The sequence below is a fragment of the Balaenoptera acutorostrata genome, chromosome 21 (genome assembly GCF_949987535.1).
Source record: "Balaenoptera acutorostrata chromosome 21, mBalAcu1.1, whole genome shotgun sequence".
NCBI classification, from domain to species: Eukaryota; Metazoa; Chordata; class Mammalia; order Artiodactyla; family Balaenopteridae; genus Balaenoptera; species Balaenoptera acutorostrata.
The window spans coordinates 28000150-28015771 of record NC_080084.1 but is presented as its reverse complement, the minus strand read 5'-3'; the positions used below and the strand labels follow the sequence as shown (position 1 = coordinate 28015771).

At 53.1% G+C, this 15622-nt stretch overlaps 1 long non-coding RNA gene across 1 annotated transcript in view; it reads left to right on the top strand.

Annotated features, from left to right (window-relative positions):
* Window positions 1-12728, top strand: part of LOC130706073 (uncharacterized) — a 64387-nt gene extending 51659 nt beyond the window's left edge. Inside the window, exons 3-4 of the long non-coding RNA XR_009006462.1 lie at window positions 3502-3640; window positions 9613-12728. This is a non-coding gene — a long non-coding RNA (uncharacterized LOC130706073). The remainder of the gene's footprint in view (window positions 1-3501; window positions 3641-9612) is intronic.
* The last annotated feature ends 2894 nt before the right edge of the window (window positions 12729-15622 follow it).

The window sequence follows — 15622 nt, the reverse complement described above, 5'->3', positions numbered from 1 at the left end:
CCAGTGGTGCCCGTGGACTTGACGGTTTTCAAGGACCACAGGCAAGTTGTGTGTGAGCTCAGGGCACACCCAGCGTGTACGGTTTACCCATCAGGTCAGTGGGTAACGTTGTGTGGACTCAGGCACCTGGGCTGCACACACGGGTGTGTCCGCCTGAGGAGGGATTCGGGCTCCTGTGTCCTGAGATCCGGGAAGAGTGTGGTCATGGCTTGAAGCAGACACCAAGGCTGTTTGGTTGTCTGGGGGGACTGAGTCAGCCTGCAGGCGGCCGATGCACATGCACGGTCTGCCGTCAGGCCCGGGAAGCGCCAGCAGTGCAGGGGCGGGAGGCCCTGCTCAGACACCGCTGGAGGGTGGGGTTCCCTCGGGCTCCGGGCTGCGTATTTTCTACCCTCATTTGTTCGTCTAGTCTCCGGGGCAGAGGGCTGCGCACAGCGTTTCTGCTGCGGTCCCGGCTTCTCCCTCCCATGTTTCTCGATTCATCCCCTTCACTCGGGGCCCCTGTCCATCTCCACTCATCACGGCTCCACCTGCTGTGAGCTTGAAATCCACCCTCAAACGTGTGTGTGGAGTGTGAGCTCCCAGGGGTGGGGATTTCCATCTGCCCCGTCGCCGGCGTCCTGAACACACTGTGCACCCCAGGAAATGTTTGCCGAGAGGCTCCGGGGCGCTCCGTGTGTGTGTGTTAATTTCATGGATGGCGGGAATGGTTGACGCCGTTCTTCTTTGACTCCTTTTTTGTCTCCACGTTTTAAACATCTGTCCATGCGCTGTGTGAACACCTGGGTTCCCTCCAGTGCGTCCGACCTGCGGGTGATATGTGTCCTTGGACGCGTCCCCTCTTGCACCTGGGCCAGCTGCCCTTGAGTCACCGCTGATGGCTGTGCCAGAACTTCCTCTGCCCCTACTGTTGTCACCAGCAGCCCACGGGCTCCAACTTTCCAAGCTTTTCAGAACCGATGGGTGTCGCGTGGCGTCTGGTTGCTAGTTAGTGCTGCGTTTCTCTTACCTCCTGAGACTTAGAGGAATTCTGCCCACGAATCATCCGCGCTCCCTCTTCTGTGCACCCGGTAGCAGTTTCCTGTGGCCGCCCTGACAAGTTCCCACAGACACAACACTCTTATTCTGCTGCAGGTCTGAGGGTGGAGCCTAAAAATGGGTTTCCCCTGGGGGCTCCGGGGAGAATCGGCTTCTCTGGCTTTTCTAGCTTCTAGAGGCGCCCACATTCCTGGGCAGTGGCCCTGAGTCTCTCTGCCTGTTCCGTCCTCACGGCTCCTTTTTGACCCCCACCCCCCTGTTAGAAGGACCCTCATGATTACACTGGACCCACCCAGACAATCCAGGGTGAATAACATCTGCAGCGTCCCTGTCGCCGCATGTGGTGACAATCGTAGATTCTGGGCATTAGGACCTGAACTCCTCTGAGGGGGAGCTGCCTTCATTATGCCCACCACAATTGCCATTCCAAATCACTTGCAAATTTTTCTGTTGAGTTTTTTGTCTTTTTCTGGATGATTTGTGGGAGCTCCTTGTATATTTTAATATAATATTATCCTGGTTGTGTGAAACATGCATGGCATGAGTCTAGGGTAAACTTCACTGAATATAAGTTGCTGAGGTTGACATAAGTTCTATCTTTCTTTTAACTTTATGGATTGTGTTTTGGGATTCTTGTTTAAAAAGCTTTCCCCACCTGTAAAGATCCTTTCTATGATTGTCCTACTTTCACTTTTTACATTTGAGAATTAGTCTGTCTGGAGCCTACCTTTGCATCAAGGTTGTAATGAGGCACTAGTTCTACTTTTACCCATGCAGTCATTTTCTCCTCACACAGACTAAATGACCCACTATTCCCCACTTGCTTTGTGATGTCTCGTGGATTGTTTATCTGGGTCACTGTTTAAACTCTCCTTGTTCCATTCGTCTGTGAAAATGTTCCTGTGTCAGTACGATACTGAATTTTAAGAAAAGAGTTTCATCATTGAAAATTTAAAACAATGACTAGAGAAGAGAGCAGTACAAATACCCCCGTAGTCCCTGCCTGGCTTCCACAATGATGGGTCCTTGCTATTTGTATTGTGACTTACCGTCTTCCCTCCTTTGTCCCCTTTTAATAGAAATCACATTTACTAACAGGCATTTCTGCTTTCATATTAGTTTAGAATAAATTCTTGAGGTCAACAAAAAGTCCAGCCAGAAGAGGAAAATTCATAGCTTCAAACACTTGTAATAATAAAAAAGAATGACTGAGAATAGATTAATTAAGCATGTGACTCAAAAAGCTGGGGAAAGAACAAAAAGTAACCTAAAGGGAAGCAGAGGGAAGGAATTACTAAAGATAAAAGCAGAGTTTAATGAGAGGGAAAGGGGGTGACAAACAGATTCTTTGGAAAATAGAGTAAATAAATCATTAGATGGCATCATCCAGGCAACATGGGGAGGCACAAATACACAAATAGCAAAGGCTGAGGTGAGAGTGACAACAGAAACACGAGATTTAAAGCATCCTAAGGGGTCAGGTGCTCCGTGCGGCTCAGATCTGCTTGGAACCCGCTCCGCTGCTCAGGGACAGAGACGGGGGCTGAGATTCCGTTCCTGGTGAGGCCTCTTCCTGGCCCGAGGACGGCGCCTGACCTCCTCCTCTTCTTACAAGGGCACTGATCCCACCTCAGGCGCCCCCCTCCTCACTCCCACCCGGGGGTGCACTTGGGGGACATTAGGTCCAGAGCACCAGGGTTCCTGCGCCCGCCACCTCCTCTCTGGGGTCCTGTCTGCGGAGGAGACGTGAGGGGCCAGCACTGCAGCCGGCAGCCCACTTGGGGACCCCAGAGCTAGGGGACCCGTGAGGGTTTCTGAGCCGCCCGCGGCCTCGGGTCCCGTCGGGACACAAGGCACTTCTGTTCTCATCTCTGGGCCAGGGGCTACAGTCCGTCCATCTCCCTGCTGGCCCCGTTTTGTGGGAAAACGGCTGAGCTTGGGCTGTCTGCCCACCAGGCTGGGCGCCGAGGCCCTGCAGGGGTGGGGGCTGTGGCCCCTCAGCCTCTGTCACGGCTGGAGCCTCGCGGGGCTGGGTCCCTGCCGAGGTCACACGTGGAGAAATGCGCTGGCCTGAGGGAGGGCCCGCGTTCCAGCATTAAGGTCTGCACGACACAACTTTCCCTCGAGAGGAGCAACAGGGAGGGGTGGGAGCTTAGTAACCACAACCCAGACAGTCGTGTTCATCAGCTCGCGGCCTGCGTGCCACCGTCTTAGCTGCCTGGGGCACACAGGTCCCAACGGTGCCTGGAAAAGCCTCCCTCTGTGCCTGGACAAAGAAACGCCGTTTGAGGAGCCCAGCAGGGACAGAGCATGGCGACAGCCACCTCCCTGTGCCCCGGGTCACTGTCTGTCCATCCGCGGGGTGTCCAGGATGGGCTGTGGGCTGGCTGGCCATTTTAGGTGACATTTGCTGCAGATTATTTTCTACAAACAAGTAAAAGGCTGTCTCTGGCTGGTCCTCAGGGGGAAGCAGGGACAGAATCACGGCAGCAGTCAGTGACGATCCAGTCCTGGCCGCTTGGCCGACTGTTGTGGGCTTGGTGTTGGGCTTCCTGGACTGTTTGCTGGAGACACAGCCTGACCTCAGCAGGACCCTGGGCAGGTGAGTGCAGAGGGAGGGCTGGGCCCTGGGCTGGTGAGTGCAGAGGGCGGGCTGGGCCCTGGGCTGGTGAGTGCAGAGGCCGGGCTGGGCCCTGGGATGTTGAGTGCAGAGGGCGGGCTGGGCCCTGGGATTTTGAGTGCAGAGGGCGGGCTGGGCCCTGGGCTGGTGAGTTCAGAGGGCGGGCTGGGCCCTGGGCTGGTGAGTGCAGAGGGCGGGCTGGGCCCTGGGCTGGTGAGTGTAGAGGACGGGCTGGCCTCTGGGCAGGTGAGTGCAGAGGACGGGCTGGGCCCTGGGCTGGTGAGTGCAGAGGATGGGCTGGCCTCTGGGCTGGTGAGTGCAGAGGCCGGGCTGGGCCCTGGGATGTTGAGTGCAGAGGGCAGGCTGGGCCCTGGGATGTTGAGTGCAGAGGGCGGGCCGGGCCCCGGGCTGGTGAGTGCAGAGGGCGGGCCGGGCCCTGGGCTGGTGACCACAGGTGAGGGGCTGGTTTCTAAACTGGTGAGTGCAGAGGGCGGGCTGGTCTCAGGGCAGGTGACCACAGGTGAGGGGCTGGTTTCTAAACTGGTGAGTGCAGAGGGCGGGCCGGGCCCTGGGCTGGTGAGTGCAGAGGGCGGCTGGTCTCAGGGCAGGTGAGCACAGGTGAGGGGCTGGTTACTAAACTGGTGAGTGCAGAGGGCGGGCTGGGCCCTGGGCTGGTTGCTGCAGGCTGTGGGTCAGGGTTCCACTTTTGCACCTGGTCTGGCCGTGTCCATGCGCACGGTCAGTTTCCCGTTCTGAAGTGACGAGGGCTCCCTGTCTCAGGCTTGGCTGGAGCACAGAGCCTGGGCCTGAGGCCGTGCAATGGTCTGCTGTCTCCTTACCACCCTCGGAGCCCAGCTTTGTTCCCGAGCGCCCTTCCTGGGTGATGCACAGGGCTCAGCCCCGCCCAGAAGTGACTGCTGGCCATCTGGCTGTTTTGTTCTCCTCTGAGTGATCACTTTACCCGAGGGCTCGGCCCCCGCCCGGCCAGCACTCTGACGTGGTCTTCATGGGGGGGGGCCTTCAAACCTGCCAAACGAGGGCCATGTGAGGAGAGACCCCCTCGTTTCTCCCGCGAGATTGGCCCCCATCCTCTAACCGGGGGAACGGGCCTGAGAAGACGCCAGTGCCTTGGAGCTAAAACACGGCAAGAGAGCAACAGTCTTCTTCCTTGAGAACACCGCCTCCAGACTTTGTGATAGGAGAGCAAAACCCCTGCTATTTGGGGCAAAGAGAGTCCGAAGGCTCCGCCTGATGGGGACCACATGCTCCTCTTCCCAGAAAGGCCGGACGCTGGGTACTTACTGATGGGAATTTGTACCGAGTCCATCTTGGGGAAATGTTCAAGCCCAACGCTGGAACGGATGATGTTCCAGGGAAGCTTGCTGTCACCTCGTGGCAGCGCGTGACCTGTGACAGGTGCACAGCTGGGGGGTGTGCGGGGGTATCACGGCCCCAAGCGTGACCCTGACTTTTCAGCCTTTGACGTCAGAGAGCTGAACGCTGGCTATATTCCCACGTAACTACTGCACTTGGAGGAAAGTAAGAGCAAGTGGGTTTGCAGTTTACAGCTGGTATTCTGAACATTCCCTTTGTCAGTAAAAAATCCACCCATAGGTTTATAAAACAACCGCAGTCCTGTTATTAGAGCAAACAGCCCTGCTTCCTGTAACCTGAAGGGAAGACACGCCGGGAATTTTCCTTGAGGAGCCGACGGCGGGGAAGGGCCGGGTGGGACCAGAGGGAACTCAGGGTCCAGAGCCGCCTCCGCAGCGGAGTGTTGCCCAGGAGTTGATGTGCTGTGTCCTCGGCCCAGAGAAATGTCTCATTCGTTTTGGTTGTAAAGCAGACCATTTGAAAACTTTTAAAAAGCACTAATGTTTCACACTAAGTCAGCAATTCAGATAATTGTTTAAAACTCTTCAAAATTATGCCCATAGATTTCACACTCACTCTGAGGATGCAGAAATGTTTTCCGAAGGCTCAGAACTCACCGTGCTGTGCAGGCAGGTCACACAAGGCAACAAAAGGTCAGAGCAGCAGCAGTGGAGGGGGACGGGGCCTGGCCTGGAGGAGGGTCGCACAGGCGCTCCCGGGGGCCATGCCCAACGGGTGGACCGTCCATGCGGGAGCCTGAGGGGAGGGACAGGCAGGGCAGGGCCGCAGCCGCTCTGCCCAGTTCCCCCAGAGTGCAAGAGGCGTGGGTCCCCCAAGACCCCTCAGAGGCACGTCCTAGGGAAAAGGTGTCCAAGACACCAAATAAAGGGAAGCTTGTATGCTGCCATTACAAGGACCTTCTCACCTGCGGGCACTCACCCCTAAGAGACTCGGCCATTTCCTCAAGCTGTCACGTGTCACCGGGAGAGACGCGTGAAAGCATCAAATGACAGCAAACCTGTGACAACGTTTGAAATCTCCTGCCCTCAGAGGACCGCAGGCAGCAGTTGGCAAGGTGATTTTGGCCCATGCATCCACAAAAGACCCCCTTCCTCATGTTTTGCTATATAATGTATAAAATATTGATTATTGCCACAGACTATCTTTTTAAAGGAAAAGATCGCCAGTATGTTTGTATTTGCGTGTTTAGGATTTGCAGTCTAATTAACCGTAAAATGGATCTGTGAGTTCACACAATTAAAACAACACACAGCAAAACCAAGTGAAGCGAGCAGAGATTCCACCCCGGGGCACCTGCCACTGCGCACGATGGTCTCGTTCTGAATTAGGTGTGGCTCTCCCCTTGGAAGCTGGGCAGGGACACCGAACGGCCGGCTTCTGGAACTGGGGCAAAGCACCTTAATTTCCGACTAAAATTATTAAAACCAAGTGTGTTTAGCTGTTTAGCTCATTTACGTGAGAGGAACTGAAAGAAGGAGTTCTCAGGAAAAGGTAGAATCTTTCCACATTCACGGGATGCTCCAGGAGCTGCAGGAAGGAAGACGCTTCAGGAGCCTCCGTGTGTGACCATGACGCAGTCTGGGGCTGGAAACCGCTCACGCTGCTCCCAAGCTGGCAACGTTAGAAGCCAAGTAGAAAAACAGAGGAATTCCGAGCATTTAGAGGCAAACTGGTAACTGGGGAGAGCGACAGGGACCCCAGGTGCTGGCCCTCCTGTGTCCGGGGGTGTCCTGGGTCTTCCTTCTTCAGGGAATTGGGATGATTCCAACTGGGGAGGGGCCAGGTGGCAAGTTTCCAGTTGAAGGAAATGCAGTTATTACTAAACTCTTTAATGCCTAGAATCCCCAGACAAAATGCTCCAGAAGAAGGAGACAGAGAAGGAGAAGGAGAAGAGGAGGGAGAAGAGGGTTCACTCTCTGCACAGAGAATCTTTGCCTGGGAACAGCAACATTCCGAGAGTCGTTGTACTGAGAACCAGAGGGCAGGGGTCCTCTCAGGCCATCTGTTTCCTCATCTGAGGGCAACTGGGTTCTCCTTACAGGGCTCCTTCAGCTCCCACTTCCTGAATGAACACTCCTCTCAGCCCAGGCTGGGGTCGCAGGGTCTTTGAAAAACAGCTGAACTCTAGCAACTTGTTTAAAGACAGGAGCAGAGATTTAGGGAAAATTCAGATACGGCTCAGTAGACTCAGTAACCTATTCTCTGAAGGAAAAGGGTACTTTCACAGGACGAGACAGCAAAGATGAATACGTTAAAGCTTGATAGTTCGTTGCCCACGTGGTATCCCTGCAAACACTGGTTTCTTTTATTTTCAAATAGGAACGTCTTCTGCGTCACCTCCAGATGTTTCTCTTTTACCTCAATAGGTAACTTTTACCTCCAAAAGGTCAAATATTGTTTCTACTTCCTGTCCTCATGTAAAAATCAAGAACTCTTTCTAACACGTGTTTCCAATTATACTTCATGCTCATCTTCCTCTAATCACGTTCAGTATACAATTGTGACAAAAGTGACATTTTTTTCCCTTTCTCTTGGGCCAAGGATGCTGCCACAGAAAAATAATTCCTGCCTATTTTGAACTCTGTGGCACCAATTTGAAATAATGCCTAATCCCTGAGCTCATCATTTGGAACCGCTGGTTAATCTACCCAGCAGTGTGGGAGCAGGGCTACGGCTGCCCCGAGGAAGGTCCTGCAGGACGACCCAGGAAAATGAGGGCAGAAATGGGAGAGAGGGGAGAGGGAGACAGACAGACAGAGCACAGGAGCTACTGCCTCTGATTAGAAATTGCTTTAAAATTGCATATAAACGGTGACAGCCAAGTGGTCTGCCTGTGCCGTGCTGTACTCTCTGTGAGTCGATTGACTCGTTTTCTCCCAGGACATTAATAAGACTTCCTCAAGGCTTTTTTTAAATCTAGGAAATACTAAGTACCTCTTAAAGCTCTTTGTAGAACAGAACCCTTTCTACCGACTTATGTCTCTATAGTAGGAAGGGAAAAGTTATGTTCTCATCTTACCCACTAGAGCTGCCTATAGGTAAAGAAATCTCAGAATCTTGTTCCACTGGGGAGATGAGTATGAATATTATTTTGAAAGAAATTGTACCCAAGTTAGACCCCGTGAATATGGGATTGAAAAGTGGGAATTCCTGTCGTCCCTACTGAAACATGAAGCATGCAGGTCTGCAGCGCCATCAATTCAAAAGCCAGTTTTTAAGGGTTAGGTTCTTAACACGTATGATCGTCCCCCGGATCCTCGGGGAAGTGTTCCAGGACCCCCAGTGAGTGCCTGAGGCCGCAGATAGTACCGGACCCTCCATACACGATGTGTTTTCTATCCACACACCCCTGTGACAGAATTTAGTTTATAAGCTAGGCACAGTGTGCTGAATTCCCAGCATCACTCCTCCTGAGCTTTGGGGTCGTTACTAAGTAAAGTAAGGGTCGCTTGAAAACAAGCTGTGACACCTCGGCAGTTGATCTGATAACCAGGACGGCTGCTAAGTGACTGGCGAGCAGGCTGTGCTGGGCGAAGGGAGGCTTCATGCCCCGGGCAGGATAGAACAAGATTTCATCACGATGCTCAGACGGTACACAATTTAAAATTTATCAAGTGTTTACTTCTGGAATTTTCCATTTAATATTTTCAGATCACAGTTGACCACAGGTAATTGAAATTGCGGAAAGAGAAACCGTGGATGGGTGGGGGCTACCGTATTTCAACGAACAACGGCCAGAACACACAAAAAATAGAGCCTGGCCCACACCTGCAGCAGGCAGCCCAGGGCCCAGCCCATCCTCTGCAGTCACGGCCCAGGGCCCAGCCTGCGGAGCTCACACGTGGAGGGGGTCCTGCAGCCAGTCCAGGAAGCCCAACAACAACCCAGTGACAGTCGACCAAGCGGCCAGGACTGGATCGTCACTGACCGCTGCCCTGAGTCTGTCCCCGCTTCCCCCGAGGACCAGCCAGAGACGCCAATCCTGAGGAAGCCCTTCTAGTGGGCGCACTGCACCTGCCCCACTTCAGCCTCCGTCGAGGGCCCCCAAATACCCTCCCTTCTCCCCCTGGAGAGCTGCCCCACGGCCCTGCCTGCCTTTCAGCCTCTCCCAAAGGCTCCTGACCAAGGCCAGCCCCCCTCCCCGGCAGGCTCTGTGTGAACGGCCTCTGCCCGCTCTCATCTGGATGGTTTTCATTTATTTCCACAAGACTGAGAATATCCTGGCTTTTCTTGGTGTCCTGACATCTGCAGTCCTTAGGCACTGGTGTAGATCTGTTCGTTTTCCCTTCTCAAAGTATCATATATTCTTGGTGTCAATAATCTGTAACATCCACGGATGAACTGATCTGACTAGCATATACTACGTGCAGCTTTGAGGAAAGCCCCTTAATCCGTCAACCCATGGAAACACTGGCTAGCTTGTAGCATTTCCATTATTTGAGCTGCAATTTCAAATCCTGCAGCAACATGCCATCAAATTACTCTGTGGGAAAGGATGGAAGGGGTACAATTCTGCCGGTGCGTTCTCCTTAACCTTCTCCCCATGTGTTGCATTTCAGATGGGACGCATTCTTCTCTGCTCCTAGACCCACTCATCTTCACCAAAGACGTTCATTCAATTTGCAGAATGAATACACGTCTTTAGGACCTATCTTCCCTAAAGCCCTTCTTATCAGCAAAATTACTGTCTATCTGTGTCAGCCATGCCTTCCTCCTGCAAGGGAATTCCATAGGTGTCACACCCGTGAATGCCACTTCCTTGATGAGTTCCAGACCCTGGACTTTCCAGGAGACTCTCATTTTTAATGAACAAGGATCCTTCAGAAAGACTCAGGGAAGTGACAGGCAGAATTGCTTTGTGGGTTGATTCATTTACATTTATTCAATCAACCAATAGTGATTAAGTACCTATTCTGTGAGAGGTTCTGAACGCACATGAGTAAGACGGCGTGCCCTGTCCCCAGGGGCTCTCAGTCCAGCTGGACACACGGTCACGAGGCCACAGCCGCGGTGAGAGGTGTGATCGGGCTCTCCCAGCACAGATAAGCACTTACCTCTCTGGACATTTTATTTCTCATGGCTCATGTACCGTATTTCATTCTTATGAAGACAGTGGAAACACCGCGCAAAGCTCACTCCCTCCTATTTCTCATTTCTCAGCATCTGGCACTTATGCCCAATACGTGTTTGTTGAATGAATGAAGGAAAGAATGAATGAAGGCTAGCTTGAGGAGCCCAGCTGTGCCTCCAAGTCCTTCTCTGTCCCTGCGGGGCGAGGACTCAGGCCAAACACTGGGGCTGGGACTCCCGCCCAGCAGCCGAGCAGACATGGAGACTGACAGCTCGCCGCTTGGTGCCCCGGACGTGCCTGCTGCCGCACGTCTGCAAGATGTTATGTTTATGCCGAAGCTACCGGCGCCGACTGGCACCTTCAGTGGAGCTGCTCCCGGTCCACGGGTAACCTGACCCCGCAGGATCCTATCTGGAGATTTTTATTGTGTTTAGAGATTTGGCTGGGAACATTCCCACAGAGATAGACAGATTTATGTTCTTGAGAATTTTTAATGTCATTGGAAAATTCTTACTACATGACATTTAACGAAAAAGGATGGATGAAAAATTTGAATGGAGGGTATAATTTTTTTAAAAGGCAGAGAAAAGAGTGAACAGAAAAATGCTTACACCCTTAAACAGAAATTCAAAATGAGGCTTCCCCAAATGCACTGAATGTTTTGTGTGTCGGTTTCCTATCGCCTCTGTGACAAATTACCACAAACAGTGTCTTATGAGGACACAGTTATCTTACCATCTGGAGTCAGGGGTCTGGAGTGAGTCTCCCTGGCCTAAAATCAAGGCGTTGGCAGGGCTATGTTCCTTCAGGAGGCCAGGGTGGGGTCTGTTCCTGCCTTTCCCAGCTTCCAGAGCTGCTGCTTTGCCCGGCCCCGGCCCCTCTGTCTTCAGCCGGTGCTGCCCTCTCTCTGGTTTAAGGCCCCTTGTGATCACGCTGGGCCCACGCACATTATCTAGAATAATCTTCTCATTTTAAGGTCAGCTGTTAACAAATGAAGTTTCAGGGACTTCCCTCGTGGTCCAGTGGTAAAGAATCTGCCTTACAATGCAGGGCACGCAGGTTCGATCCCTCGTCAGGGAACGGGGATCCTTCATGCTGCGGGGCAACTAAGCCCCACGCCATAACTACTGAGCTTGCGTGCACCCCAACTAGAGAGCCCACGTGCTCTGGAACCTGTGCGCCACAATTGCAGAGCCCAGGCACCCTGGAGCCTGTGCACCACAACTAGAGAGAAGTCCGAGCGCTGCAATGAAAGATCCTGCATGCCTCAGCGAAGATCCTGCGTGCCGCAACTAAGAAGCAACACAGCCAAATAAATTAAATAATAAATAAATCTTTAAAAACAAACAAAAAAAAAACCCCTGCAATTTCAACTGCAACGTGAATTCTCCTTTGACCTAACATATTCGTAGGTTCTGGGGATCAGGATGTGGACATCTTTGGGGGCCATGATTCTGCTGACCACATGGCGAGTGTTGGGACTCAATATTAGTTTTACTTTATTTTGGTTTTTCCCAGTGTTGTTTAGATTCTTCTTTTTTTTAATGAACATATATAATTTTTAGAATAAAGATGTTTGTTTTACTTTTCTTATAATTCTTGGAAAAAAATCTTTGTATGAACTGGATTTAAATGTCTGCATCACATTTCAGTGTACGGATGTCCATTTGAGGATTTTATGAATGGTATTCAGGTAGGAAGGTCTTCTCACGTGTGTAGTTCAGCCTTGTCCCTGCAGTGAAGTTCTGGAGAAGGACGTTGATGTCACTACTCAGCTCTGCACTGTCACCACGAAGCAGCACGGTGGGTCACGGCCCCTTAGGGGCACCTTGTCACTTCCACACCTGCTGTTGTTAAGGGGGGGGAGGAGGTCTCGCTAAGTCCCAACTCTCAACTTTCTCATCGAGACACTGAACTGGGTGCTGTGCACCCCGCAAATGTTTGGCCTCTGCCTTGGGTGGGCCCCAGGCTATGGCGCCCATCCTGGAGGGGGTCCCCCCTGGGGTCGTGATGTGGACTAGATTTAGGGACTGGGGGTGAGCACGAGCTCGCTCCCCCAGTTGTCTGGGTTCTGGACCGTCCTCCTCAGCCTCTTCAGACTGCCCTTCGGCCCTCGGTGAGCACGGGGCTGGGCCGCCATGTGACACACCCTGCTTCCCGCTCACATGCTGGTCTCTGTGGTCCCTGGGTCTCCACGAAGGGTTCAGAACACGCTCCCCCCTCCCACTCCCACCAAACACACCACGTTGGCATCTTGATTGCTCTGGGCCAAGGTACCTGAGAAGCAGCAGTTACAGGAGTGGCTCTCTGGCCTCTCTCTACCTGAAAGCAGGGCATGAACTTTCCCGTGGAGAAGAAGCCCCCCCCCTGCACCAGGGAGAGCAGAACATTCTTATCACTGGAGAAGGGGGTCGACGCAGAAAGGGATCTGGGCAAGCCCAGTAACATGACCCTGATCTCCTGTTGGGGCTTGTATGTTTCCTAGTCTCTGTGCCACAGCTTACCTCGTCACAGCGCCAGGACTTATCATATCTTTGTTTAAGAAGTGTACAAGCTCTGGATCCTAACTGCTTCTTCAGTCTCCATTTTCCTTATGAAGTCTCCTCTGTGTACACAAAAATATTAAATAAAATCTATATGTGCTTTTCTCCTGCTAATCTGTCTTATGTTGGTTTAATTCTCAGGCCCCATCACAGAACCTAAGAGGGTGGAGGGAAGTTTTTCCTCCCTACAAAACCTTGAAACCTAATTTGTGTAATGGAAACTGTGATTGGCTTAGTTAGGACGGGTTATCCACTTGTCCACTGAGTAAAATCAGCCATGAGCAGGAGCCTGCGGTGTCAGGGACACCCTGCCATCAGCAATGGAGGTGATGGAGAGTTCTCGGGGAAGGGGCTGACCCGAAGAGGCCTCCTTGAGGGTGTCTGCCTGGCCTTTGCTGGGAACCCATATACACCAGGCCCTAGGGGGCAGCTGAGTATAAGCTGGGCTGATCCAGTTCACTTCTTGGGAAGGAAGGACAGATCACAATTCATCGCACCACAGCACGCTGCCAGCTCTGCCATGGTTCCTCCTGGTCTGTGGAGGGACGAGAAAGAAGAGAGTGGAAGGAGGCCGACATTTGGGAGGTGAGAGAGTTCCAGGACTATGAGGGTCTCGTCAGCTCAGCCTGGTCCAGGACGACTCCTGCGGCTGGTGAGCTGTGTAGCTGGGGGTCGGCCCCAGAGTCACGTTACAGTTTTAAACCCTAAAGCCCTGCGTGAGGACAGCACTGCATGTTCCATGCATTTGGTGAAGGGCCAGGCTGCTTGGCTGGATGATGAAGTTATTGCAAATTGGATAATTCCTAGTTTCTTTGTGCTCTTCATTATTTACCAGGTGGCCTATTGTGAATGTGCATTATCCTTGTAGCAGAAAAAAACACAGTGAACATTTTAAAAGATATTGACTATTTTAACACCAGTATAAGAAATATGTTGCTATTAAACGGAATGAAAAGGGACAGGCATATTGCATAAGCAAAAGCCTTTACACATCCAATTATTGAAAAGAAAGGAGGAGGAGGAGGAAAGGAGAGGGAAAGATGGCTGCATCCTGACGGAGCGGAAGGTGCCGACACCGGGACCCCGTGCTGCCTAGGCACCGAGGCTCACTGGGCACTGGGCTCATCGGGTCGCACTCTGCTCCTCCGGGTCCGCAGCCCCTGCGTGTGAATGCTGTGCAGTCGTTGACGTGCTGTGTTGCTTTTTTTCCATTCGACACCTTAAAAAAGGACTGATTCAATGGCGAGATGGAATTTACTGAGGCTCTGTGACAGCCTGTGGTTCTGCTCAGCTGGCGGCCACTGAGGGTCAGTGTGCTGGGCTCTGCCCTGCGGCGCTGGAGCCTGTGCCCGTGCGTGTGTGTGTGTGTGGTGTGTATGTACGTGTGTATGTGTGTGTGGTGTGTGTGTGTATGGGGGGGTGTGTGTGTGGTGTGTGTGTGTATGGGGGTATGTGTGTGGTGTGTGTGTGTATGGGGGTGTGTGTGTGGTGTGTGTGGTGTCATGTGTATATGTGTGTGCTGTGTGTGTATCTGGTGTGTGGGGGGGGTGAGGGGTATGTTGGGGTGTGTGTGTATGTGTGTGATGTGTGTCTGTGATGTGTGTGTGGTGTGTATGTGTGTGTGTGGTTTGTGTAGTGTGTGTGTGTGGTGTGTGTGGTTTGTGTAGTGTGGTGTGTGTGTATGTGTATGTGGTGTGTATAGTGTGTGGTGTGTGTAGTGTGTGGTGTGTGTGGTGTGTAGTGTGTGGTGTGTGTGTGTGGTGTGTGTGGTTTGTGTAGTGTGTGGTGTGTGTGTGTGTGGTGTGTATAGTGTGTGGTGTGTGTGGTGTGTAGTGTGTGGTGTGTATAGTGTGTGGTGTGTGTGGTTTGTGTAGTGTGTGGTGTGTGTATGTGGTGTGTATAGTGTGTGGTGTGTGTAGTGTGTGGTGTGTATAGTGTGTGGTGTGTGTGGTTTGTGTAGTGTGGTGTGTGTGTGTGTGTATGTGTGTGGTGTGTATAGTGTGTGGTGTGTAGTGTGTGGTGTGTGTAGTGTGTGGTGTGTGTGGTTTGTGTAGTGTGTGGTGTGTGTGTGTGTATGTGTGTGTGGTGTGTGTAGTGTGTGGTGTGTGTAATGTGTGGTGTGTAGTGTGTGGTGTGTGTAGTGTGTGGTGTGTTTGTGTAGTGTGGTGTGTGTGTATGTGTGTGGTGTGTGGTGTGTGTATGTGGTGTGTGTGTGTGTGTGGTGTGTATAGTGTGTGGTGTGTGTAGTGTGGTGTGTGTGTATGTGTGTGTGTGGTGTGTGTATGTGTGTGTGGTGTGTATGTGTGTGTGGTGTGTGTGGTTTGTGTACTGTGGGGGGTGTGTGTGTGTGGTGTATGCAGTGTGTATAGGCGGTACGTGTGTGGCGCGTGTGCTGAGTGCAGGGCGGGGGTGGGGGGTGTAGATGGACACGGGCAGACGGCTCCCCCCCCACACCCCCCCGTAACTGCCGAGGCGTCGCATCCCCGGGTGGGGGGCGCCCTGCAGGACCAAGGCCCACCAAGTCCCTGCCACACACCCCAACCCCCCCAGCGCCTCCCACACATGACCCAGGGCTCGGCGGCTCCGCCGGTGTCCTGGAGGATGGACAGGCTCGCCCAGCGCCTGCCCCATGCACAGACCCCAGAGTTGGAAGCAAAGTCAAATGGGGAAGCCACTGGGCTCCCCTCCCTCTGGCGGACCCCCCAGTCTCCACGCTCCTGGGAAGGAGGGGCCGCCCCCAGAGAAGGCCGGCGGCGCCGCTGTGAGGCTCCTGGTTGGGGGGAGGGTCAGATGCCGAGCGGGTTCTGGCTGGGCTGGGACACGGGGGCACCTCCGGCGCGCCGCCCGGCCCCATTTAGTCCAACCTGGCTGTCGGGTTGCCCAGCAGATCCCCTGGCCTCGGGTCCCCTGACCCTGCTCCCCTCAGCAGCCACCGCAGGAGGGGAGGAGCGGGGG